The sequence below is a fragment of the Amborella trichopoda genome, chromosome 6, assembly GCF_054954075.1.
Source record: "Amborella trichopoda isolate Santa Cruz 75 chromosome 6, AtrichopodaSantaCruz75HAP2 v2.0, whole genome shotgun sequence".
Taxonomy (NCBI): Eukaryota; Viridiplantae; Streptophyta; class Magnoliopsida; order Amborellales; family Amborellaceae; genus Amborella; species Amborella trichopoda.
Window position 1 is genome coordinate 18,026,027 of NC_142341.1, and position 26,070 is coordinate 18,052,096.

Below are 26,070 nucleotides of genomic sequence, written 5' to 3' on the forward strand. Positions count from 1 at the left end.
AGTTTTGTTGAGTTCTGACGAGTTTTGATATGATCAAGACGAAATTTAGTTTGTAAATCCAGTTCCTATCATGCTGAAAATGGACCCTATAACTATAGCCCGATTTTCTGGGTCTCAAAATAGTATCATACTACCTCTATTGGATTTATAACATCAAAAAACCCTCAGGTACCAAATTTCGACTCAATCATACCGTCCGGGGCCATTTTGAGCCTAACGTACCATAAAAGGGTGGTTTTACACTATTGCGGTGCAACTAGTTTCCATAAATAAAAACCGTGTTTTCTCATTTTGAAATGATTTTCAAATGCCTATAAATTGCTTGTTTTGAGTCCAATTAGGCTTCAATTCAGACGTGAGCTAGATCTCGACGGCTTGCTCATTTTGACATATGACATGTGTCATGATCTGACCAGAAATAAGAGAATTTCTAGAGAGAAGATGGGCTCGAAACATGAAAATTCAGATTTTATAAAGAAGAATGTCCAATTCTTTGAGAGGTCATAACTCAAGATCCCATTGTCGGATCGTCGCAAGTATGGGTCTGTTGTGACCTTGCTTCGAAGAGCTACAATTTAATATAGTTTTTGTGAATGATTGGAGGTCGGATGACACGAATTTTGAGGAAAAAAAATTATATATTTTTCTGGTCATCAGAATCCCATTTTCCAGCGACTTCCTAAAATTGGAACATGCTCATACACAGATCAAAATGGGTGAAATTTATCACAAAATGATTATGATAGTATCATCTTCAAATTGTGATCAAAATGAAGGCTTGGAACGTCAAATTCGTACCAAATTGGTGGTCGAAAAATCACAAGTTTATGGAACTTGGTTGGATTTTGGGTTTTTCCTTAAAATTCTATTTCAATACGATCGAAGGGCATCAAAATGTGCGTAATAGTTCAAGCATCGATTCTACGACGATCGATCGCCCGAATGACCACCGAAAGCGTCAGAAAATGCTCTTGAGGCCTAACAACGAGAAGATGCCCCTCATGGAGGGATGGTTTAGTCATTTGTTGAAAATTGCTGAAAGGTATTTTGGTCATTTGGTCCAAAAGTGGGATTAATATTTTAATTAATAAAATGTATATTTTTTGATAATTTTGGTAGTTTTTGAGCAATCCATCTTTCTTTTGGGGTTGCTCTATAGAAGAAACTCAAGTTATTTGTAATATTCTCTTTTGATCTCTCTTGAAAGTGTTAGAAATTAATGAGAAAGGCTTGAGAATTCTAAGGCTTAGGCTTGTTCTTTTTACTTTACTTTTAAGTTCAAGACTCAAGATGGGAGGAGAGAGAAACATTTCCTAGAGAGAGAAAATATCTCTAGAACCCTTCACTCCCTAGAACCCCAAAATTTCCACACCCTGCACCCTACACCCTACTTTAGTTAGCCTACACCCTACCTGACACCATGCACCATATTATCTTATACACCATAACATCCCTACACCTTAGTTGTCTTGCACCTTACCATATACCATACACACTAGTTCCCATACACCATACCTCAACCCAACCTATCTAAGCTATACACCTAAGCCTTAGACCCTAGTCTTGACCCACCAAGGCCAAGATCTCTGGCACACCCCAAGTTTTATGACATTAAAATTCCTGAGGTGTGGCAGTTTATTCTTAAAGTATAAATAAAACAAATTTGGAATTTTTACATTGTATTGCACATGACTGTCTAATTTTACATTAAAATTTTTTCAAATTTGTACAAGTTTACTCACAACTTTTATTAACATGAAAGTCTATATATATATATATATATAATTTTAATAGAACAAAAGTTACAAAGGCTAATTTAACCATGACTACAGACTTCTTCCAAGCTACTCTTACTGTACATACGAACAATACAACTGCCATTATTCTGAAAAGAATTCACAATAGTTTGATGAGTTTGACTACTCAGTAAGTGACCATCATAATCATTAAAAATAATCATGGTTGGCAAATGTAAATATTTTTTAAAAGAATGCATATTGGAATAATATGAGGAAGAGCTACATGGAGAAATGTTTCAAATTCTTTAACAGAAATATAAAATTTAACATAATCCAAAAGATTTGAATGCATATTGAAACAATATGAGGAAGTGCATATATAAATCATTTAACAGAAATACATAGTTTAACATAATTCAAAGGATTTCACAAAGTATCCTACTGATGTCCCAAGTAGGTCACCTATATACCCCATCAGTGTCTTGGATGGGTTCATTTAATCCCTACCAGCGTACCAGGTAGGTCCGCTCATACCTCACCGGCTTATCGGATGAGTCAGCTTAATCGCTACCAACATACCAGATAGATCAACTTATAACTCATTAGCATCCTGAATGATTTCACTTGATCCCTACCGATGTACCGGATAGGTCCACTTATACCTTATTAATATATCATATGAGTCCACGTAATCCCAACCGGCATATCGGATAGGTCTACTTATATACTAAAAGTAGCTCTGAAACTTTTTAAACATCAAGAAACAACAATATCATATATTCACAATATCCATGAAATCGTTAACATGAATTCACATTAAGCAATCTATAGCAATCACTTTCACTGATATTTCTATAAATAACCAATTAAATATTTTGAGTTCAATTTCTTAAATATAGTTTCAGAAAAGTAGCAGTTTTGAGAGACATTCTTAAAAAATAAAATTTAACATGATAAGCAATCTATTGGCAATAGAAAAATTCATATGGAAATTCAGAGTTAAATACTAAGTTTTCAACTATAAAAAATTCTTAATGCTAGATGAAAATATTACAATTTAATTAAATACAAAAATACCAGTTTTTATAATGTTACTTACATGTAAAATTTATAGTGTCTAAAATTCATAATAATAGACAGAACTATTACAATTTTATTTCACAAGAAAATAAGGTCACTTACACATAAAACTTATGGTATCTAAAATTCATAACAATATACGGAAATATCACAATTTTATTAAAAGCAGAAATACTAGTTTTCAAATAATTATTTTACAGGAAAATGATGTGAAGTACACATACGTCACACTGATATGGGTGTGTTGCTACCGCTGTCAGAGTAAGACCAGGATTAATGACGTTCAGCTAAAGGTATGGAATTAGAGAGACCAAATGAGTTTATGCATGGGGAGATGGAGCATAAAAAATGTTCATATTACAATAGAGAGCAAAATATTATATTCTTATGGGAGAGAGAAATTAATGAGAACTTTGAGAGAGAAAAAATCATTTGTTATGAGAAAATTGCTATAAGAATATCATTATGAGAATAATACTATTTTTATGAAAACATTATGAGAATAATATTATCTTTAAGATAATATTAGGAGAGAAAGAAAAATCATTTGTTAAGAGGGAATCATCATGAGAACATGATTATGAGATTACTATTATTTTTAAGAAAAATTATGAAAATAATATTATCTTAATGAGAATATTAAAGAAAGGTCATTTGTTATGAGAAAATAATCATGAGAATAATACTTTTTTTATGAAAACATTATGATAATAATATTATCTTTATGAGAATATTATGAGAGAAAGAAAAATCATTTGTTATGAGAGAATCATCATGAGAATAATGCTATTTTTATGAAAACATTATAATAATAATATGAGAAAGAGAAAAAAATCATTTGTTATGAGAGAGAAAAACTATTTATTGTGAGAGGATATTATAAAAGAGAGAGCATAAAGAGAGAGAGAGAAAATTTTGTTATGAGAGAGAAATGACTTATAAAAAAAGAGAGAGAGAAGACCAACATTATTGGGTATGATGAGCCTATGAGGGGGAGAAATGGTATTTGAAGTGAGAGAGAACACTTATCTGTTTGACACATGTTTACTTATGTGTAGATAAGTGGGCCGAAGGACCCACCCTTGTCTTAGGGCAATGCACATTTATATGCACATTTATGGTGATGAAGAAGAAGGTTCGAATAAAAAAAGAAAAGAGAAAATGACTTGATAAGGGGATGAGACTAACATGATAGCTGGACCAGTACAATGACCAACTCGGAGTGGTAGAAAGACGAGCACAGTAACTCAGACCGGTGCGATGACAATACTACTCGAAACCAAGGTCGATATGACTGCACTAATCTGGTGTGGCAGCAAAATGGGCATAGTACTCAGGACCAGCACAATGATGATACTGCTCGACAGCTAGACCACTATGACAGTGCTAGGCTGAGTCTGTCTTTTAGTCAAGCAAGAATGAGGAGAAAAGAGAAGAAAATAGAAGAAAAGAGAAAGAAGAGAAGGCGAGAGATGGTGAAGAGGGAGAATCCCGACGGCGTTAAGATGGCCACCCACCATAGAGTAATAGTGTCACGGCCCCTAGACGGCGCTTAACACTGCTACTCATGGAGAAAGGGGCAGGCAGCGAACTTCAGACAGCATTAAGCATCACCATTGGCAACACGAGATGGAAGCACATCCCTCCATGGGCAGTGATAGGAGTGGGACGCGAGAGAAATCTGCGGACGACGATAGGCACCGAGCGAATGAAAGAAGCTCGTGGACGGCGAAAGGCACTGAGTGCATGAAAGAAGCCTGCAGACAGCGATAGGCATCGCCATTGGCGATAGGCATCACCATCTGCAATAGGCACAGGGCGTAAGAGAGAAGCTCGCGGACGGTGATAGGCATCGTCGCGACCCTTCGCGGGTGATGATAGGCGTTGCCGTATGCGATAGGCGCTGGACACAAGAGAAGCATATGAACGGTGATAGGTATTGTCACAACCCTTTGTGAGCAGCTATAGGCATCGCCATCTGCGATAGACACGCAACAGGATGAGACCCCTGCGGGAGGCAATATGCATCGTCGTCTATGCTTACGTGGGACACCTGTAGACAGCGATGAGCAGTGCCGTCTGTGAACTTCATTGAGAGATAGAGACGAATGAAGAGAGGGGGAAAGAAACTCGTGCATGGCGCTGGCATCACCATGCATGACCTACGAAACCACAGGAAAGGAAAGAAAGAAAGAGGCATGCATGATACTACCACTGCTATGCATGACCTTTGAGAAAAACTCAAATGACGGAGAAGAGAAGAAGAGAGAGAAGAAAAGAGGAAAGAAGAGAAGAGAGAGAAAGAGATTTAGCTTAAGCTCAGGGGTACCGACCTAAAATTTTCTCTCTCCTTCTTGTCTCTCTCAAAACTTGACCCAATAATATAAAGAGATGGAAATTTTATTAAGCAAAGTTCCTTCCATGGACAATGATAGTACGTGATATATATAGAGTTTTTCCCAAACATGGGTGGATAGAGTTTTTCCCAAACATGGGTGGATAGAGTTTTTCCCAAACATGGGTGGATTGAATTAAATAAAATAAGAAAAATAGGGTGCAAAATGATTTATTTGCCCCTTCTCAACAATTGGGAAAATTCTAAAATAGTCCCTGCTGCTGCCGTAGACCGTGTGTGATCTTTCATGGATGATCCGGGGTTGCTTTGGTGCCCGTTTGTCCTAAAGATGATTTTTTTCTTGTAGGGCTCAGTATGGCGATCGATTTGATACCAATTTCGAGCCATGGATCGTATTTTTAGGCCACGATCATGTGACTTGAAATTTGGATGAATCTTGCAAATCGGGTAAATAGTATGCTCATTTCTTGATGTTTTTCCATGATTTCTTCACTGTATTGTACTAAGGATGCTGTCACGATCGTGTGGAAACAAGCGCAGTTCGATTTCGTGCCCGGACGAAGATTTCACAACTTTTGAGTTTTGGCCAGAATCTGGAATCCCAGCACCAGAATTTACAGTCACTTCATTGGCTTCATGTGCGAAATCTGACCGTTTATTATGTACGGAGTTCAGTCCAGTGATAGCCATGGACCTTACGCACACGATGAAACTGGTTTTTTGTCGATTAGGTTAGCGAGCGCCATGATTTGGCTGCTCGAGCGAGGCGTGTGTCTACTAATTTTCCTATAACTTTCTTCACAGATCGGCAACTTGTCTCTAGCGTTTCTCTATGGTCGGGCGTTGTCATGGGGCGTGCCACATATTGAAACGCTCGTCTTGACGAGACGAACACGGTCCAATAAGTTTGAGCAATATTCGACCTCGGACGAGTGAGATATGAGTGTTGCAAGTTACTGTTCATGACTGCTCCTTTAATGGAGTTTAGTTGCAGGATGGCCGCACAGGAATAGTGTGCGACTCTGCCTGTTTTGATCTTTTACCCATAAGTTCTTCTTAGAGTGTCAGTTTAAGATACAATTTGACCCTTGAGGGTTTTCAACCATGACGGATCCAATGAAAGCGGTCCCACAGCTGTTTGATGCTCCAAAACTAGGGTTCTAGTTATAGGGGTCCTTTTCAGGGTGCTAGAGGTTAATTCTGCCTGAACTGTGTCTCAGCCTGCACTGCCTTAGACATGTCAGATTGTGACAAACTTGGCAAGATACTTTTAAGAGTTATGATGAAGATCTTGACCAGTCTTATAGCCATTAAGATACTGTCAATTTCCACTGTTTTTTAGGTTTTATTGACCGGCTTCTCCGTTTTATTCCGCATAGGGGACCCATGGTTCTGAAAAATGTCTTCAAACAGCCTTATATGGCTCGGATTCCTCAGTAACTTCGAGCTTTTCTCCTTGAACAGTAACCGGGCCTTCATAAACAACCCCACTTGCAGCTGCGCTTGCCTTTCCTAATTCTCAAGGGGCCCTCTCCCCGATGCATGGGTCCGAATCTGACCTCATCCTCCTTGAGGATGATGGAGCTGAAGTCAACTCTTGCATTAAATCGACCGTCACAAGACCTACCTCTTAGACCGGTGACAAGACTCCTAGGTCAGGGTCGTCTCCCAATCCAAAGGAATGACAATAGGCTAATATGGTGCTAACATTATCCTCTTGAGACTCCAAAATAGCAAGGGATGGATTGCTAATTATTGACCCAGGCACAACAGATGGCCTAGAATTCTTACGCTTTCAAGGAGGTGCAACAGTAGAACGGGACCCTGAGGTGTCAGTGGGTGCAGGGCGCTTCCTCTTCTTCCTCTCTTCTTGAGAAGGTATGGTTTTCCCTGAGCCCTCACCACTAGAAGAACCCGTAGCAGGGGCACTATGAGGATCGCTTCCTATTAAGGCATTCAGATCCTGGATCGCACGCCCTTCGTGGATAGGAACCCTACGACCTTCTTTCCACTAAAAAATGGAACTAAGGTTGTGAAAGAGGGTTCTCGTGTTCTCCTTTAGAGCAAGAACCTGTAGCAATGACTCATCCTCTGTTATCTCCCGCGGCACCCCAAGATATATCCAGTTTCAGGGATAATCCAGTTTAAGGATACGACCAAAAGGAGGCTTTGAAGTTCTTCCCCTGTTTGGTCTCCTGGCTCTAGTTGCTGTCTTCCCCTTTCTTAGGGTCAACCTCCCAATATCCATGGTTGGTGATCCTCCATCAATGCTCATGTGCCTCAGTTGCTCGGACCACCTTGCCGAAGTGAGGTACAACAAACTCGTTCACCTTAGTGATCTCTAAGCAAGTCGACCAAGCAGTACGAACATGGACCGCCTTCCATGATTCGTGAAGGGTTCTTAGTTCCTTGCCTTCTTAGCATTTATCTTGCCATAACATTTCTCGAATAAGACTGGGAAGGGACAACCCTAATCAAGCTCATGTTGTCGAGCGAAGCGGTGGGGGTAGTACCCTTTGAGTTTTCTTACGGGGTTCGATAGGCCAAGACCCCTCCTTTGATGCTTAGAATATACATAAGCTCTCGGATGCCCGTGCGGGCACCATCCAGCTCCTTGTCAAGCTCATCCACAAAAGCACAGTCAGTGAAGCCCCCTACTAGAAAACTGAAGGACTCGTTTCTGAACAAATTTCATGCATGCCCAGGGGTATGAAAAATGACCCTTTGCTCCCCGATCTTCACTAGATGAGGACACATGTCCTCTTCCAAAGATAGGTTTTTGATGTATGTGTTCGGAAAGTAGGCTACAAATGTAAGGGTCCAAACTCTTCTGCATGGAATTCCTAACCATCGTGTGTGTCATTCCTGCCTGACCGTCGCGTGCTTAATTCTTGACCTCTCTGTGTGGGTAAATTCCTGACCGTCGTGACCACTGTGTATGTGTTCTCCTGACGCTGTGTGTGTTATGTTCAGCCGCCATGCGTAACATTTTACCGCGGTGTGCGGTTGACTAGGGTGGTCGGGGGGGGACTTCATCTTCTTTTTCTCCTCCTTCTTTTCCTCACCCATGTGCTGCCACCTCATTGGCACCTTACCCCATGCATGTGTGCCACATCAGCTCATGCATGTGGCCACCTTTGGTCTCTCTCTTTTTGCATGCAAGCCACTTGGCCTTACATGCAACTCTCTATCTCTCCCCCCTTAATTTATAAAAGGCCTTCCCCCAGCTCATTCACCTTTTGCTCTCTCTCTCTCACCCACGTTTTCCCCTTTTGAATTTGTGTTTTTTTAGTGATGCATGCTTGGGTTTTTGGTAATAACATTAAATTTAAGTGTGATTATACATATGCTTGTGAAATGGGGGTGGAGTTATGCTGTCTAAATTTGGTTAAGAATTCCTGCAATTTTCTAAAATCTATATTTTTTGTGCATTACACTTTTAACCAACTTTTATATGTCCAAATGAGTTCAAATTTGATTCAAATAAAATATGAGTGAGTTCTCTTAAATTGTTCTTAAGGTTGCAAAGTGAGATTCTTTATGAATTGGGAGATAGGCTACATTCTCCAAAAGAGTGTCACATGAAATTCTCAGATTTTCAAGAAAACTACACTCTTTGTGAATTGCACTTTTCACCTAATTTTATATATCTAAATGAGTTCAAATTTGATTCAAATGAAATATGGGTGAGTTATCTTCAATTTTTCTTAAGGTTTCAGAGTGAGATTCTATATGAATTGGGAGATAGGATATATTTTCCAAAAGAGTGTCACCTGAAATTCTGAGATTTCCAGAAAACTACACTCCTTGTGCATTGCACTTTTCGCAAACTTTTATATGTCCAAATCGGTTTAAATTTGATTCAAATGAAATTTGGGTGAGTTATATTAAATTTTTATTAAGGTTGAAGAGTGAGATTCTTTATGAATTGGGAGATAATATACATTTTTCAAAAGAGTGTCACTTGAAATTCTGAGATTTTCTAAAAAACTATACTCTCTATGAATTGTACTTCTAACCAACTTTTAAATGTCTAAATGAGCTAAAATTTGATTTGAATGAAATATGGGTGGGTTCTCTTCAATTGTTCTTAAGGTTTCAGAGTGAGATTCTTTATGAATTGGGAGATAGGCTACATTTTCCAAAAGAGTGTCACCTAAAATTCTGAGATTTTCTAGGAAACTACACTCTGTGGACTGCAATTTTCACTGAACTTTATCTATCCAAATGAGTTCAAATTGGATTCAAAGGAAAGATAGGTGAGTCATATTCAAGGTAGATTTTGGTTGTAGAGTGAAATTCTTCATGGTGTGAGATTTATGCCATTAATATGATATATGTAATGTGATATGTGATAAGTGATATGTGATATGTGATAAGTACTGTGATTTCATATGTGAGCATGAACTTGCCACATAATGTGATATAATGTGTAAGCATAATATGATATAATGTGTAAGCATGATAAGATATGATGTGTGAGCATGGACTTTTCACGTGATGTGTGATATAATGTATTATCATAATGTGATAAGACATGTTTATGAACTAGTAAATGTGCATTGTTGTATTAAGATGTGCTTGTGATGCAATGAATGTTTATGAAACAGTGAATATTTATGAAATATTAAATGTGCATAATTGCGATAAGGCATGCTTAGGAGCTAGTGAGTACTTATGAAATGGTAAATGTTTATGAAATATTGAATGTGTAGTGTAATAGGACGGCATGGGTCTGGGGGCGGGGTCGTGACAGCAAGCCACTCGAACACACAATGAATAGGGAAAGGTGTCTTGAAGTCCCCAGGGAAAGCGTCACCGCCCACCAGCGCATGACTGCCTTCCTTCCCTTTATAAAATTTTCCCCTTGACACAACTCTCAGCTCATAGTAAATGCTTCACAGGACTGGCTGTGCAAGGGCATATTGACGTCCACTCGCCATGTCACAGGCTATGTAAAGTGTGCATGGACGAATTATATCCGCTCCCCTTGGAAGGGCAAACTTGTAGAGAAACAAGGCTAGGTAGGCGGCTAGAAAAATGACATCTCTCGAAGATTAGCATTTATAAACTGGAGGTGCTTTGTCTCCAACAACCTTCCCTTTTCCCCCAAGGAGCAATCAAACTCGAATGCATCAGGGTGTTCTCCATATAAGAACCTTATCCACTGGGTGAAGGTTACACGATCACCACCAGATTGAGAGCTAAGGAGTTGATAAATCTTGAAAATCTCCTTAAGCGTAGTGGGAGGTATCTCGCTCCCTAATGAGGCCTCGTAAAAAATGACTGTTTTGAGGGACAAACTTGTGATACATTGCCCCCATCAATGATAGGCTACCAATGAAATGAAGATCTAACCGAGAGATCCATACCTCGCCATGACCAAAGAGCCACGTGTTGCCAACATGACTCCATGTCTCCAACAGTACCTTCATAGTGTTTGAGCAATGATCGAAATATCCTACTGAGCATTGAATTGCCGCTGATAAGGAGGCACACTCGAGTGTGTTTGCATATAATTGCAGCACGTTAAGGGTCCAAGAAGAATATCCTCTCAGAAACTTATGCTCCCCCTGCAGTTAGAGCCCAGTAGGGGATCATATCAACCCCTTTGCTATGACCATCCTCTTTCCAAGTGTAGGGAGGCATTCATCAGAAGCTATCTCCCTATGCAGGCAGTGAAGAAGTGCAAACCCCTCTTTAGCTGAAACGGTATCATCGTTGTTTTTGCGGACTTCAAAGCGTAGTGGTTTACCCCTTTTATACTGAAGGCTCTCAAAAAATGCCCTCAACAAGGTCAAAATTACGGCTGGGTCAAGATGACTAAGCGATGATGGGCCAAGTCTAATAAGATTTAAGCCTAAGCCCAAATCCGAATGAGCCCACCATGCACAACTCTCTGTCTCACTGCTGTGCACGCAAACTCTGCCGTGCACATTCACTACTGTGCGCGTTTACCACTATGCACGTTCATTGTTGTGCGTGCTCACCGATGTGCGTGTTCATTGTCGTGCGTGTTCACCGCCGTGCATGTTCATCATTGTGCGCGCTCAGCACATTCACTCAAGAAGCCATGTACCTTCTCCATGCCATCCAGTCACCGAGCGTGTTTTTGCCGCTGAGCGCTCCCCTTCCGCCTCTGTACCCACGCCTTTTGCATGCACCTCCACGCTTGCCTTCCCTAGCTGGCCCGTTCGTGTGAGCATCAGCAAGGTTCGACCCTCATCACCTTTCCATCCCCACTGGAGTCACATTCATGCTTCCCTTCACATGAATCCACTCATTTTAATCACCAGGAAACCACACTCACTCCCTAATCCCCAGTGAGTCTGCTTCTGCCTACCATCCCTCACTAAGCCACCTCCACCATCTGAACCCACTGCCCATAAATGGTCTTGGCCATTTTCATCCCCAGTGAGTCAGACCACTATCCACAGGCTCATTCCCCATAGATCTACTTCACATCCCCCAGTGGGTTCACCCCTCATTGAGCTACCCACATACATGGTGACGCATACACGGTCTAGTTGCATGACCCTAAACTGTAGCGCACGTCCTGGCCGCATGATGTTAAACTGCTTCACACCACGGTCCAGTTGCATGACCCTAAACTGTAGCGCACGTCCTTGCCTCATGACGTTAAACTACTTTACACTACGGTCTAGTTGCATGACCCTAAATTGTAGCATACATCCTAGCTGCATGACGCTAAACTGCCTTACACCATGGTTCAGTTGCATAACCCTAAATTGTAGCACACGTCTTGGCTGCATGACCTAACCTTCTTTGCACCATGGTCCAGTTGCATGACCCTAAACTGTAGCACATGTCCTGGCTGCATGATGTTAAACTGCTTCGTACCACGGTCCAGCTGCACGACCCTAACTGTAGCACATGTCCTGGATACATGACGATAAACTGCTTCACACAAACGGTCTAGTTGCATGACCCTAAACTGTAGCGCACATCTCGACCGTACAACATTAAACTGCTTTGCTCAGGTCCCTGTGGCATGACCTTAAACACACCACCACTCACGTGTGCCCCTCCACTACACGCACGTCCTTTGCATGCCGTTCCACGCATGCTTCCCTAACTGGCTCGTCCGCGCGTGCATATCACCTTCACTTCCTCCCCATCTTCATTGCCCTTCATGAACTCGCAACGTTCCCCAGTGAGTCAGGCCCATGCTCATAAATCCCCGGTGAGCCATTCCATCATCCATACTCACCAACAGCTAGTGGGCCACCCCTTATCCATCCTTCACACAAAACATCACCCATCATACATAGACGATCTCGTACCATCTCCCCCAAGTGAGTCAAGTCACCACCATACTCACTCCATGGCCTCCACAGACTGTCATCCATCGTCATCACGGTCCAAGTTATATGATCGTAAACTATAGCTCACGTCTTGACCGCATGACGTTAAACTGCTTCGCACAATTGTCAAGGCTATATCACCTTAAATCATAGCCTAGGTCTCGGAGGCATGACCTTAAATACATCACCACAAAAAAAATAGGCATGGTGTAAACCAGAAAGGGGAATGCCATGAGTAAAAATGGCGGATGGGCATGGTCACGAAACCATGAGTAAGAGTGTTCCGTAAAATAAAAAATGGTGAAATCTCGCAAAGGGCATCATGAGAAAAAATGAAAAAAAAAGGCAGACATGGCCGTCAGGTCACGGGCAAAAGAGCCTAATAAAATGGAGGTTGGTGAAAACCCTCTCTATGATACCGCTTCACCTGTCCAAGTGAAAACCCGAAAGGGTGCTTAGACCAATAAGCAGGTTGATGCAGCACTCGCCCGCATAGGCGGATTTAGCCGAAATTTCAAGTAAAATCCTCGATAGCATAATACCCTATTATCGGGACCCAAAAACAAGATTGTTCACAGGCAAGAAACTGTCAACCAGGTCAGACACATCTGTTGTAGCAGCAAACAATGCCGTTCATACGTCCAATAGGGTGCAGAATTTAAAATCATCCCGCCATACGTCCAACGGGATGTATACATTAAAATCATCCCTCAAGATCCTTAATAAGTAAGAAACTTTCAAATCAGGTCAATACCTAGCCACAGCAACCAGGGTAGAGCCCTTTCAAGGCCGCCTTGCCAAAATCCTTCCCTGGTCGAACCAAACATTCGCGATAGACCAACAAAAAGCCCTCGACTGGACTCGATAGGATGGGGCCCATAGAGGTACCCTGCTTGTCAAAGCAAACCTGGTGTAGTAGCAAACAATGTCGCAAATAGGTTCGACAAGGGTGAGGACTTTAAAAGTACCATGTACGTCCAACAAGGGTGAGGACTTTGAACACATCCCCCAAAAGTCTCCACGTCTAGCTATCTGAGCACCTTGGTCACCCCTTCGAGAAGTAGCTTTGCATGAGTGTCCCTTTGGCGTTCGTGTGATCTGGTGGCCAAGAAGAAAACTAAAGTTAAAGGAACAATTTTGTTTCTGAACGTTGTACTTTTCCTTTCTCTAGAAGCACAGCATTCGGCAAGGCAAGCTGTTTGAAGGTATTTTCCATTACTTGTATCCCCGATATGAGTAAGGAGAGAGCAGTTTGCGACTTGTAGGTACTAAAATGCCTTTGGACTACGGAAGCCGTAGGACAATAAACCTTGATCCAGAAGTGAAATTTTTGACAGTCTTAGAATGGTCCAAGAATATGCAAGAACGTGGCTAAGGATCTCCAAAGAATGCCTGCCAAGTTTCATCACTATTTGACGAGTTTAAGGTAGTGTAGACGGCAAAACAGTTTTGGGAAATTTATCCTCTATCATGCTGAATATGGACCCTAAACTACAGGACCATTATCGGAGCGTCAAAGGATCCCTAAACCATCGCCGTTGCATTTAGAACATCAAAAAACTCATAGAGACCAAGTTTCGGCTTGATTAGATGTTTATGAACCAAGTTATGACCAAAATACCTAAAATGGGTAAGTCGTATAGTATTACGATGCACCCTCGATGAACCGATTTCCATTAATGGAAACTGTGCTTCACCATTTCATGGGGCAAACTTTATATGGTCATATATTCCTTATCCTGGGTTAGATTGAGCTCAAATTCTTGAAGCATATTCGTCTTGTCGACTCGGTCAATTTGATATACGGCACACACGATGACACGGCCCGAGCCGAGAGAAATCAAAGATAGAAGTTCACTGGAAAGTTCCAAAAGTAGCAGGGAATTTCTAGCGGTACATCCCCTCGATCAAACGCCCACATCATGGTGTTCTTGCATCAGATCGACCTGCAATCAGACTCGCTATGACCACAAGGTCAAGAGCTTCCTCTGAGTCGAACCTCGCACATGATGGATAGTCATATTCATCAAAAATCAGGGATGAACAGTCACACTTTCTGCCACCGGAATCCAAATTCCGACCAAAGTTTCCCAATTTGGCAAATCGAGCCGTTCTTTTTTGAAAATGATTATGGTGATTTGCTCATCACGCTATGATGAAGAAATCGGCAAAAAACATTGAGAAATGGGTTGAATCCTAAATCTCAGGTTGCATGTTTTCCCATGTCTTGCCGCAACATGATTGTGGCTCGAAAGTTTTATCCATAGCTCGAAATGGGTATCAAAACAACCGTCTTCCTGAGCCGATCAAGAAAAGAATAATCTTTTGATCTGATGAAGACCGAACAAATGGATTCCGGAAGATCGCGAAGGTTGCATGACCATGATAGGGACCTAATTGGAATTTCAAGATTTGAGGGTAAGGGGCAAAATCATTATTTTGCCCCTATTTTCTTAAATTTTTTTAATTCATTTAATGTTTAATTTTCATCAATTAGGTTAGAATTTGAGCATCCACCCAAAATTTGAGCATCCACTCATGTTTTGACCTAAAATCTATATAAGCACGTGATGTGCTCATGTAAAGGACCCTCTTCATCAACTAAAAATTAGTATTTTTTCTTGAGTTTTTGGGTCATGGTTGAGAGAGATAAGAGAGAGAAGATATAGGCAGGTACCCTTGAGCTTTACAGGTAACTTTCTCTCTCCTCTCTTCGTCTTTCCTTTCTCTCTCTTCTTCTTTCTTTTCTCTCTTTTTCTTTCCTTTCTCCCTCTTCTTCTTTCCTTTATCTCTCTTCTTTCCCTTCTCCCTCTTCTTCTTTCATTTCTCTCTCTTCTTCTTTCATTTTCTCCCTCTCCTTTCTTTCTTCTGTCCCGCACGATAGCGCACACTACTGAGCGTGATTTTCTCTCTCTTCCCCCTCCTTTCTTTCTTCTGTCCCGCACGGTAGCATACACTGTCGAGCGCGACCTTCTCTCTCTGCAGTGCACACTGCTGAGCGTGACCTTCTTTTCACTCTTTTCACTTTCTTCTGTTCCGCACGGCAGCGCACACTATCGAGCGCAACCTTCACTTTCTTCCCTCTTTTCTCTTTATTTTGTCTTGCATGGTAGTGCACAGTGTCGAGCATGACCTTCTCTCTCTTCACTCCTCTCCGTTTCCTCTTCTCTCTTTATTTTGTCTCGCACGACAGTGCGCACTGTCGAGCATGACCTTCTCTCTCTTCACGCTTCTCTCAATCTCGCACGACAGTGAACACCGCCGAGTGTGACCCTTCTTCTCTCTCTCTTACCTTTCTCTCTCCCTTTCTTTCCTACATGGCTGCACACATTGCCAGGTTTGACACTTCCTTTTCTCTCTTTCCTCTCCGTCTTGCATGGCAATGCATACTGCCGGGCACAACCTCTTTCTCCTCTTTCTCCTTTGCTTGCTTGACCAGAGGACAGGCTAAGCCATGTGCTGCCATGCCAGTATTATCGTCGAGCAGTCTAGCCATCGTGCCAGTCTAGTTACTGTGCTTGTCTAGCTGCCGTGTCAGACCAGCCATTGTGTCAGTCTTGTCGCCGAGCAGTCTAGCCGTCATGCCGGTCTAGTTACCATGCTCGTCTAGCTGCCGCGTTAGACCAGCCGCTGTGTCAGACTAGCTGCCATGCCAGTCTTGTCGCCGAGTAGTCTAGCCATCGTGTCGGTCAAGTTACCGTGCCCGTCTAGTTGCCGCACCAGACTAGCCACCGCGTCAGTCTTGCCATTGTGCCAGCCCAGCTGCTGGGTCAAACTTCTTCACCCTCTTTCACTTCTCTTCTCTCTTTTCTTCTCTTCTCTTGTCTCATTCGTTTTTGCCTCTTCTCCCTTTTGGAAGGTTTAGTGAGAGCCAAGCTAACCTTCACTCTCTCTTATCCCTTTTCCTCTTCCCCTCTTTAAAACGAATACTTTCTATGAAGGATTTGGGTGAAAGACAAACCAACATTCGTTCCTCTTTTTATTTTTCTCTGAAGGATCTGGGTGAAAGCCAAACCAGCATTCGCTCTTATTTTCTCTCTTTTCTTTCAGAAATACATTTTTATGTTTGAAGGATCTGGGTGAAAAACAGACCAGCCTTCATCTCTCTTTTTCCTCTTTCTCTGAAGGATCTGGGTGAAAACATACCAGCCTTCGTCTCTCTTTTCCCTCTTTCTCTGAAGGATCTAAGTGAAAAATAGACCAGCCTTCGTCTCTCTTTTTCGTCTTTATCTGAAGAGTTGGGTGAAAGTCAAACCAGTCTTCGTCTTTCCTTTCTTTCTCTACTTTTCTTCTTCTTTCTCCGAAGAGTTGGGTGAGAGCCAAACCAGCCTTCGTTTTATTTTCTCTCTCTATCCTCTTCTCTTTCGTTCTCTATTCTCTAAAATTCTTCTCTCTAATGTCTCTTCTCCATCTAACCCCTTTTCCATTTCTCTTTTCTGTAAAACATGCACTAAGAGTCCCCTGTCAAGGAGACGCCGTAAGGTTGTGGAATTGACACTAACTCCATTATGTTAATTCTTCTATTTTCCTTTGAGTACACACGCATGTGTGCACTCACCCTATGACAAGGTGGGGTCCTCAAACCCACTTGTCTGTACTTTAATGTGTGCGTGGTAGCAGGTAAAAATAAATAGGTCAAGGGAGGCGATTCCGAACCGGTCACAATCCAGGGGGCATTCCATGTGATCTAAGAGGGCACCCATGCGAGCTAGCCCAAGCGTATCATGGACCCACATGAGGTAAGTCCTGCCTCACAACTCAAATTCCTCTCTCACCAGTTGGTGTTCTTGCCCGCGTCTCCTTTATGCAGTTCACAAGATAACGGTCTCAGGTCCCGGCTCCATCTCGAACCCGGAGCCATGCCATCAGGTCATCCCAACCTGGAGGGCTAGATCGAGGCATCTAACTATATATATATATATATATATATATATATATATATAATACTGGGATTAGCCCACTAGCTCATATGAGCATACGAGCCCAACGACTTAGATTGAATCTGAGTTGATCTGACGATCACGATCTCATTTCGTATTTTAATTTTAATTTTTTTTCTATGAATCAAAATAACTTGAAATTTTAGGCATTCATTCTTCTCATCAAGATGCACCTAATAAAAATATTTACAAAATAATTTGCACAAAATAAATTGAGCAAAATACCCTTTAAACTTTGGGGGTATTTTAATCAATTTATTTCTTGTAAGTTAGTTTTTGATATTTTTATTAGATTCTCCTATTTTTGAAGAATATTCGTCTAAAATTTCAAGTGATTTGAATTGGTAGAAAAAAAATTAAAATTCAAAAACAAAATGAGGTCGTGATCGGCCCAGATTCAATCTGGGCCGTTGGGCTCATGTGTTCGTATGAGCTAGTGGGCTAATCCCAGTAATTTCATATGTATATATATATATATATATCTGGGTTTGTCTAGAATTAATAACCCCTCAAAATACAAAGGTTAAAGTTAGAAAGGGTTGTGATGGGTGTGTATATAAAAAAGATCATTACTTTTTTATTAAAAAATTATTTTAATGGGTAACTTAACTATTAAGCAAGGGTAAATTTGAAATTTTTTAAAAGTACAATGGCATTCTAGAAGTTAATGTCTTAGAATTTTATTAGTACAGTTGTCTTTTAGAAAGAATTTCAACTTTATCCTTTACGGAGATGACAAAAGTACCTCTTGTCTTGCAATAATATTTATAAAATTGCCCTTACTTAATGATCAAGATATCATAAAAGTAACTTTTAAAAAAAACATAAACTAGTAAATTAGTAAATCTACCCTTCACAACTCTCTTTATCTTTAACCTTTGTAATTTGAAGGGTTCTGAAGTTTAGATTATCCCTATATATATATATATATATATATATATATATATATATATATATATATATATTAGCAATGCAGTTTGGAAAAGGGTCCCCACTTGATGGTAGAAATAGAATATATATTAGCAATACGGTTTGGAAAAGGGTCCCCACTTGATGGTAGAAATGGAACTCAAGATGTCATGCTGCAACGCCCAGCCATCTTAATCACATAGCCTTGAGCCCATTACTGGGGTATGTTCATAAATTACTGGCAATAAAATGTGGGGAAGGGGGTTAGTGTCCTATTTTCAAAGTTCAAGGCAGTCCAAGGGTTGATTTGAACTAGGAGTATTAATGGGCTGCTTTTGCCCACGGTCTTTTGGATTGGGTCTAGTTTGGTCTGGGCTTCACTAGTCCAGTGTATTTTCTTTGGGAAGCTAGATCAACCCGGCTCGGACCTAACTCGAAATTTTTCATAAGCTTCTAAAAAATAAATTTTTTCCTACATTTATAAACAACCCGACCTGGCTCGATATATGGTTAGGCTTCTTATGTAAGATTTCAGGCCGTGACAAGCCTTGGTGGCTAAGTTAAATTTTGGGGCTGAGGCCAGCCTTGCATATTTTTTAGCTTGGGCTGCCCGACATGCACCTCATGAATTAACAACCATAGATTGTAGAGAGGGGGATGAGGTCATTTTTTCAAAAAAAAAAAACAGAAAAAGAAAAAGAAAAAAGACATAACTATGCTCTTATGGGAGCATATTGTGCATCTCTTCCATCGCTCAAACCACCAACTTAGGAGAATTTTCTTAGTTTAAAATTTTTGAAAATATATATTAAGATGATTATTAAAAAAAAAAAAGTTTGAATTTTAAGGTTATCCATCTAGCCCTTAAAAAATTGAACAATCTCTATTCAATCTTGAGGCATAAGTTTTTTCCTAGTACATAGAGAGTTTATTTTGAAAATTCTTTTTGCATCTATACTACCTTATTAAAAAAGAGTTAAGGGGTGGATACATGACGCGAAAGAAGAGACTCCAATGTTATAGAGATTGTAGGACATATTCCCTATGTTTAGGGAAAGAGAGAGAGACTAAAATTGTGTGTATAGAGTAGAGATTTTAAGAAGAGAGAGAAAAAGTAGAGATTTTAAGAAGAGAGAGATATTATTTCCATATCTTATTGAGAAATAAGAGAACTTTTTTTATCCAACTTTTTCCAAAAATTTGTACGTGAAGAGTAGAGAAAAGCGGATCTCCACCCTTTCTTACTTTTTTCTAGGTGTAGAGTATATATTTTAGGAAGAGAGAAAAAGTAGAGATTTTATAAAGAGAGAGAAAAAGTAGAGAATTTTGGAAGAGAGAGAGAGAGAGACATTTTTTCAATATTTTTTTCCCCTATATTTTCGTTCAAACTTCCTAAAATATGTACCTATCCCAAACTCAAATTTAAGAGAGAAAAAGATATGCATACATATCAAGCTATCCATATATATTTAAGATGGTTTCCATATCCAAGAGGATTTCCCATCTAAACATGATAACATCTCTCAATTGAAGCAATCCCCACTTCTTTTTTTCGCTATTTTTTGGTTTGAACTTCTTAGGCACTATCCCCAACTCAAATTCACGAGAGAGAGATATGCATATATATCTAAGATTGTTTCTATATCTAAGGGGACTCCCCATCTAAGCACGATAACGTCTCTCAATCATAGTTAGCAAATCGCCGTTTAATCGGTGAGTTTTTCAAAAAATCGACATTTTTATGGAAACAGTGTTAAACGATAACTTTTTTAAAAGGTTGGGAAAAAATCGCATACTTTTCATAAAAATGTTTGAAATGCACGTTTTTCATAATACGATTTAAATCAGGCCAAAAAATCATATCTTTTATTACCTAGAATTTTTTCCTTTGTTTTGTGAATTGCAGCCATTGCTACTTTCATGCTTTTGAAAAAAAAAAATTTATTTCAAAAAAACCTAAAATATAAATTTTTTATCCCCGTTGTGCTCTTTAAAGCCACAGTTGCAGATTGACAGTATGAAATTTTTTCCCTTTTTTTTTTTTTTTTTAACTTAAACAAATAGATGCAGAATTTAAAATATTTTTTCCCGTTTTTTTTTAACTTGAACAAATAGCTGCATAATTCAGTTGTTATTATGGAAAATCATTGTGCAAATGCAATACTGTTTATAGCAAATCATTTTGTAAAGAAAATCATATACATGCAGATTTCCATGATTATTTGTGGTAATTGTTTTTATGAAAATAATGCTATGGCACAAATTAGAGCTCAAAACATAGTCTTTTACTGATGAATGAGAAGCAAAAGTGACTACAGGACCAAGTAATCAATATTTTGTTTTTGATTATGTGATAACAACGATAAACTATTTAGAGTAAACTGTTAACTTACAGGAGCAAAAAATTAGTTCCCCAAACCTAATCCTTCATCTCTGCTTGTTGTTTCCCCAAGAAAATGAAAAACCCTCTTCCTTTGCTCTCTCTAATAATCAGTTACGGCCTCTTCTCAAATCAAAAAATCAGTTAGGGCCTCTTCACAAATCAGTATAATTAGGGCTTTTTCTGAAACAACATCTCAAATCAGAGAGAAAAACCCTCTTCAAACTATCTCAAATCAACATCCCATCTTGCTTTTCTCTTTTAAAAATCAATGCCTCTTCCATGAGGGTTTGTGAGGCCGATGAACTCTTCCTTCTTACTTCTTCTCTCTCTATAAACCAAAGCCGATGAACTCTTTCTTCTTCTTCTCTCTCTATAAACCCTAATGGCTATGAGCCCAACTCCTATTTTCTTCTCTTCTCTTCCTTCGGCCTTCTTCTCACTCTAAACCACAAACATAAAGATGTGAAACCAGTTTTTACTAGCCTCTTTCCAATTAAAGAAATTTATGAAACTTTTTAACCATAGTTATGTAGTACCATAGGCACCATATTATAGTTAAATCATTGTAATGAGATAACAAAATTCGTGTATTTTCTTTTTGGTACCTACCGAGTAGGTGTGATGTTTAAGTGTTTAATGAATAAATTTATATAGTATATTTGTCACCATAACATAGTTAAAGTATTTAATGAATAAATTTATATAGTATATTTGTCACCATAACATAGTTAAAGTATTTAATGAATAAATTTATATGGTATATTTGTGTTTGGTATGTAATAAGTAGGTGTGATGTTTCTTAAAGTATTTAATGGGCAGATTTATATGGTACATCTTTTTAGTATATACTAGTTAATTATTTATTTAATATTGGATGATTGGATGAGTGTCATGAGGCATGTAAATTAATTGACTTAATTATATTAGTCTAGTAAAGTTTTTATGAACGAATTAGTTATTGATGGCTTTGACATTTATAATTTCAAAATTTATAATATTATAAATTTATCCGATTTTTTGAGCCCAATCTGATTTATTAGCGATATCTTTATATGAAGTATTTTTGCTAATGCATATTTTTTACTTGAATTTTTCATCTGACTTTTTAAAATAAAAATGATTTGTTTCCCATTTTATGGTGAGCCGAATATTGATAGTCCCCGATTTGTTAACTATGTTATCAATGGATGCACGCTACACTTTTTTTCCCTATTTTCTTGTTCAAACTTTCTAAAATTGTTGCCTATCCCGAACTCAAATTCAAGATAGTGAAAGATATGCGTACATATCTAATATTGTTTCCATATCCAAGAGGGTTCCCCATCCAAGCATGATAACCTTTTGTTTCCCCATCTAAGCATGATAACATCTCTCAATGCATGCACGCCACTCTCTCTCTATCTCTTTCTCTCATTATGTTATAGAAGTTAGAAAACCCTAAAATGGAGCTTTCATTTGGTATTCTCTTAATGCATGCACCCCCCACACACACACACACACACACTCTCTCTCTCTCTCTCTCTCTCTTTCTCTCATTAGTTAGTGTTTTGATGTTATAGAAGTTAGAAAACCCTAAAGGGACATTTCATTTAATATTATATGTTTAAATGTGGGAAGAGAAAGAAATGTTGGTACCTATTTTTCAACATTTAAATTTTACTATTGAATTAATTTTCAGGTTCAATGAATCTTAACAAAATTTATATTGAAGGTAAGTCATAGTAATTCCTTTAATTTAATTTTTTCTATTATCTTTGTTGGTATTTTTTAGGTGTTTGTATTATGTAAGTCGTAGTGATTCTTTTTATTTATCTATTTACATTACCTTTGTTTGTATTTTTTTAGGTGTTCTTTGTATTTTTTAGGTGTTTATATTGAAGGTAAGTCGTAGTGATTCTTTTTATTTATTTTTTGCATTATCATTGTGTAAGGACCCAAATTTCTTGAGCATGGTGAGCACATGTGGTGACAAGAAGAAGAGACGAGCGACGTGCATGAAACAAGTCACTGCCGTGCTTGAAGAGAGAGGAGTAACACCAAGCATGAAATAAATCACTGCTGCACGTGAAGTCACTGCCGCGAGTGAGCAGAGAGGAGTAACACCGTGCATGAAACAAGTTACTGCAACGCGTGAAGTCACTGCCACATGTGAAGTCACAGCCACGCGTGAAGAGAGAGGAGTAACACTGTGCATGAAACAAGTCACTGCCGCTCGTGAAGAGATCAGTAACGCCGTGCATGAACAAGTCACCACCGTGCATGAAGCAAGACTGCCCCTTGTTGATTGCATGCTACTGTGTGTGCCAATTGTCGACTTCCATGCCATTAAAAGGCCACTTGGCAAGCCCAGAGTGCCATCTCCCCACTTTTGGAGTATAAAGTCTCTCTTTCTCTCTCTACACCTCACGTTTTAGAGCCCAAGTTCAGCCCTTTTGTGCCATTATTGGAGAGTTTAAGAAGCTTGGTGAAGTAGAATGTGGAAGGAGATTGGGATCACCATTGGGACACAAAGGAAGTAGATCACTACCTTGTAGACCATGAGCATGAAAACATGAATGAAGCACAGTTTGAGCATAGTTTGAACATAAGCATGTGCAAAAATGATGACAACATTCTCGAGAACGTTTTCCTAATTTTGCATGGTAAAAATACGCATTGAAATCCTTTTATAGCCTTGAAATTATGTGGGGTGATACTCGTGTGAGTCTAGTTTAAGCTAGAATTGGCTTCATGTTGTTACCTTGCATAGATTAATATTTAGGAGATGATTTTGGAAGTGTGTCATGGCTGGACTGTAGAATTCCAGGGAAAATTGAAGTCCTTGTGAGTCTCTGTTGCCTATCAAATGATCTCAAAATTGCCTCAAATTACCACCATTGGAAAGATCTCTAAGTCTATTTGGAGTTTGATGTTTATATCCAGTTGAGATTCTTGATAGTTTGGAAGATGTGTTTCATTTTGTGCTTATATTCCACTGTTAGTAGATGTGATAATTTCAAGAAATATTGCTTCTACTGTATTAAAATGTTGCCTAACCTATTGAAGTCAAAATGACACAAAAACATAGCCATTTGATAGATGCATGAGTATTCTATTATTTTTGTGTTTTAATCTTGCCCAAATTCTGTGTAAATGAGGAGCTATACTAAAAAATGTTCTAGTATCTCACTATTGACAGATCTCACAGAAACTCAGAAATTTTGTCTCTATTGCTATAAATTTTGGCTGACCAAATGGAGTTCAATTACTACGAAACCATAGCCATTTGAAAGTTTTGAATGTCTACTAAAAGTTGCAAGTTAAAATTGTTTCTAAATTCCTGCTAGGTTGAAAGCTATGATTTGAATTGTGAACATATGTCATTATTTGCAGAATTCAGCAAGATTCAGAACGATATACTGAACCCTTAATTGATTGAGTAATGCTCAGTTAGCGACATGGAATCGAAATATAGTTAATTTCCCCTCATAATTTGCGTGTTATGCCTCATCCTGCATATGCCCATGATTGATAATAACAACAATGAATTTTAAGTTGTATATGAATTATGCATATGTTATACATCGATGTTTTTTAACATAGCTGAACCCTTTTGCAAGGTGATTGAAATTTTATGTTATAAGACATTGAAATGATATGATTGTGACCCTACGAATATTGAATGTTTCTGACCTCTTGAGAGGAGTAAAGTATGAATGAATGAATGTTATACATGCTTATACATGGTGAAACTGATATATGTGATTTCTGGCCACTACGCAATGGGTCCTCCATTGGTAGTGGATACTGTGATTCTGTTATATGAAACTAATTTATGTAATTTCTTACCACTACACAATGGGTCCTTCATTGGTAGTGGATACTGTAATTCTGTTATATGAAACTGACATATGTGATTTCTGGCCACTACGCAATGGGTCTTCCATTGGTAGCGGATACTGTAATTATGTTATATGAAACTGATACATGTGATTCTTGGCCACTACGTAATGGGTCCTCCATTGGTAATGGATATTGTAATTCTGTTATATGAAACTGATATATGTGATTTCTGGCCACTACGCAATGGGTCCTCTACTAGCACTGATACATGTGAATTCTGACCACTATGTAATGAGTTCTTCATTGATAGTGGATACTGTACTGCCGGTAAGTTCTGACTTGACCCCGACTTCAATGATAGGAGTGGAGTCGGGAGGTAACTGTAAATAATAGGGTGGGTCGTGCCCCCTAATTTGTTATAAGCACTACACATTAGGTCCTTCAATGGTGGTGTAACGTCCGCTGGCCTGAAGGCGCAAGGAGAGGGTTGTCTCTTGCAATGCCTCAGCCTATCAAAACCCCCAAAGTGTGCTGAGGATTGCGTGTGTGAGTAAGGACATTACAAGATGAGACCTCTATTTGTCATTGTCCTCCCTCCTGAATGAGGGTAGAAGTCTCAAGTTACAGGACTGGCTTAGCCTCATTGATGGGGCTCCTACTTCAGGAGTAAGCACTGCTAGCTTCTGTCCGTATGAACTATATGCTTTAGCTACGTTTCTGACTGTGTGATTTGCGAAATGCTCGTGTAACTATTAGCTCACGTAAATATGTGAAGTTTTAGCACCTAAACTTTACTCTGTTTATTCCACTAGTATACTCTGATGCATGACCTTGTTATGTGACAACACGTGAACTGCAATAATCCTTGGGCTTAGTATCCCTTATGTGTGTTTTTAGGCAGGAATGCAAGGGTACTGATTTACTTACTGGGATTTTAGCTCATACCTCTATTTTTCCCTTCTATGTAGAGTGAGCAACGATAGCTCGTGTGTGGACAGTTGGACGGTGGTAGCAAACGTTTGAAGTTTGAGTTCTGTTCAGGAATATTTTGATTCTAGGTGTCTGGTGGCGGTGCCACAATGTCAATCTGATGAATATTGTAATTTTGTGGACAGGCCGGTAGCGCCTTGAACAATATTGTAAAAGAATTGTTTTGGAGACTGAATATATATATGAAATGGTTTTGTTTTGCTCAGTTTGTAGCTTTTTGTTTTATGAGTTTATTTTTGTTTCGTGGTTTGCTTTGATTCCAAAATTTTATATGCGTTGAACCACTCCGGCTAGGTACGGTATGGGTCAGGGGGTGGGGTTGTGACACTTTGTTTGTATTTTTTTAGGCTTTTTTCCATTTTATGAAAGATTGAGAAACATATTAATCTTTAAAGGTAAGAGAAACCTTGTTTTTCTCACAATTATTATTAATTTTTAAATTTCATACATACTTGCGTTGAATTAATTTGTGCATGGTCTTATTTTATGGACGTTCTATTTGAAGTAAAAAATAATAAACAAAAAT

The 26,070-nt window shown here is 39.1% G+C and overlaps 1 long non-coding RNA gene across 1 annotated transcript; it reads left to right on the plus strand.

Moving 5' to 3' along the window:
- Nucleotides 1–23,167: 23,167 nt before the first annotated feature.
- On the plus strand, nucleotides 23,168–25,749 carry LOC148781645 (uncharacterized). Its single transcript, XR_016057004.1, has 2 exons — nucleotides 23,168–23,374; nucleotides 25,523–25,749. It is a non-coding gene; the product is annotated as an uncharacterized LOC148781645 (long non-coding RNA).
- The last annotated feature ends 321 nt before the right edge of the window (nucleotides 25,750–26,070 follow it).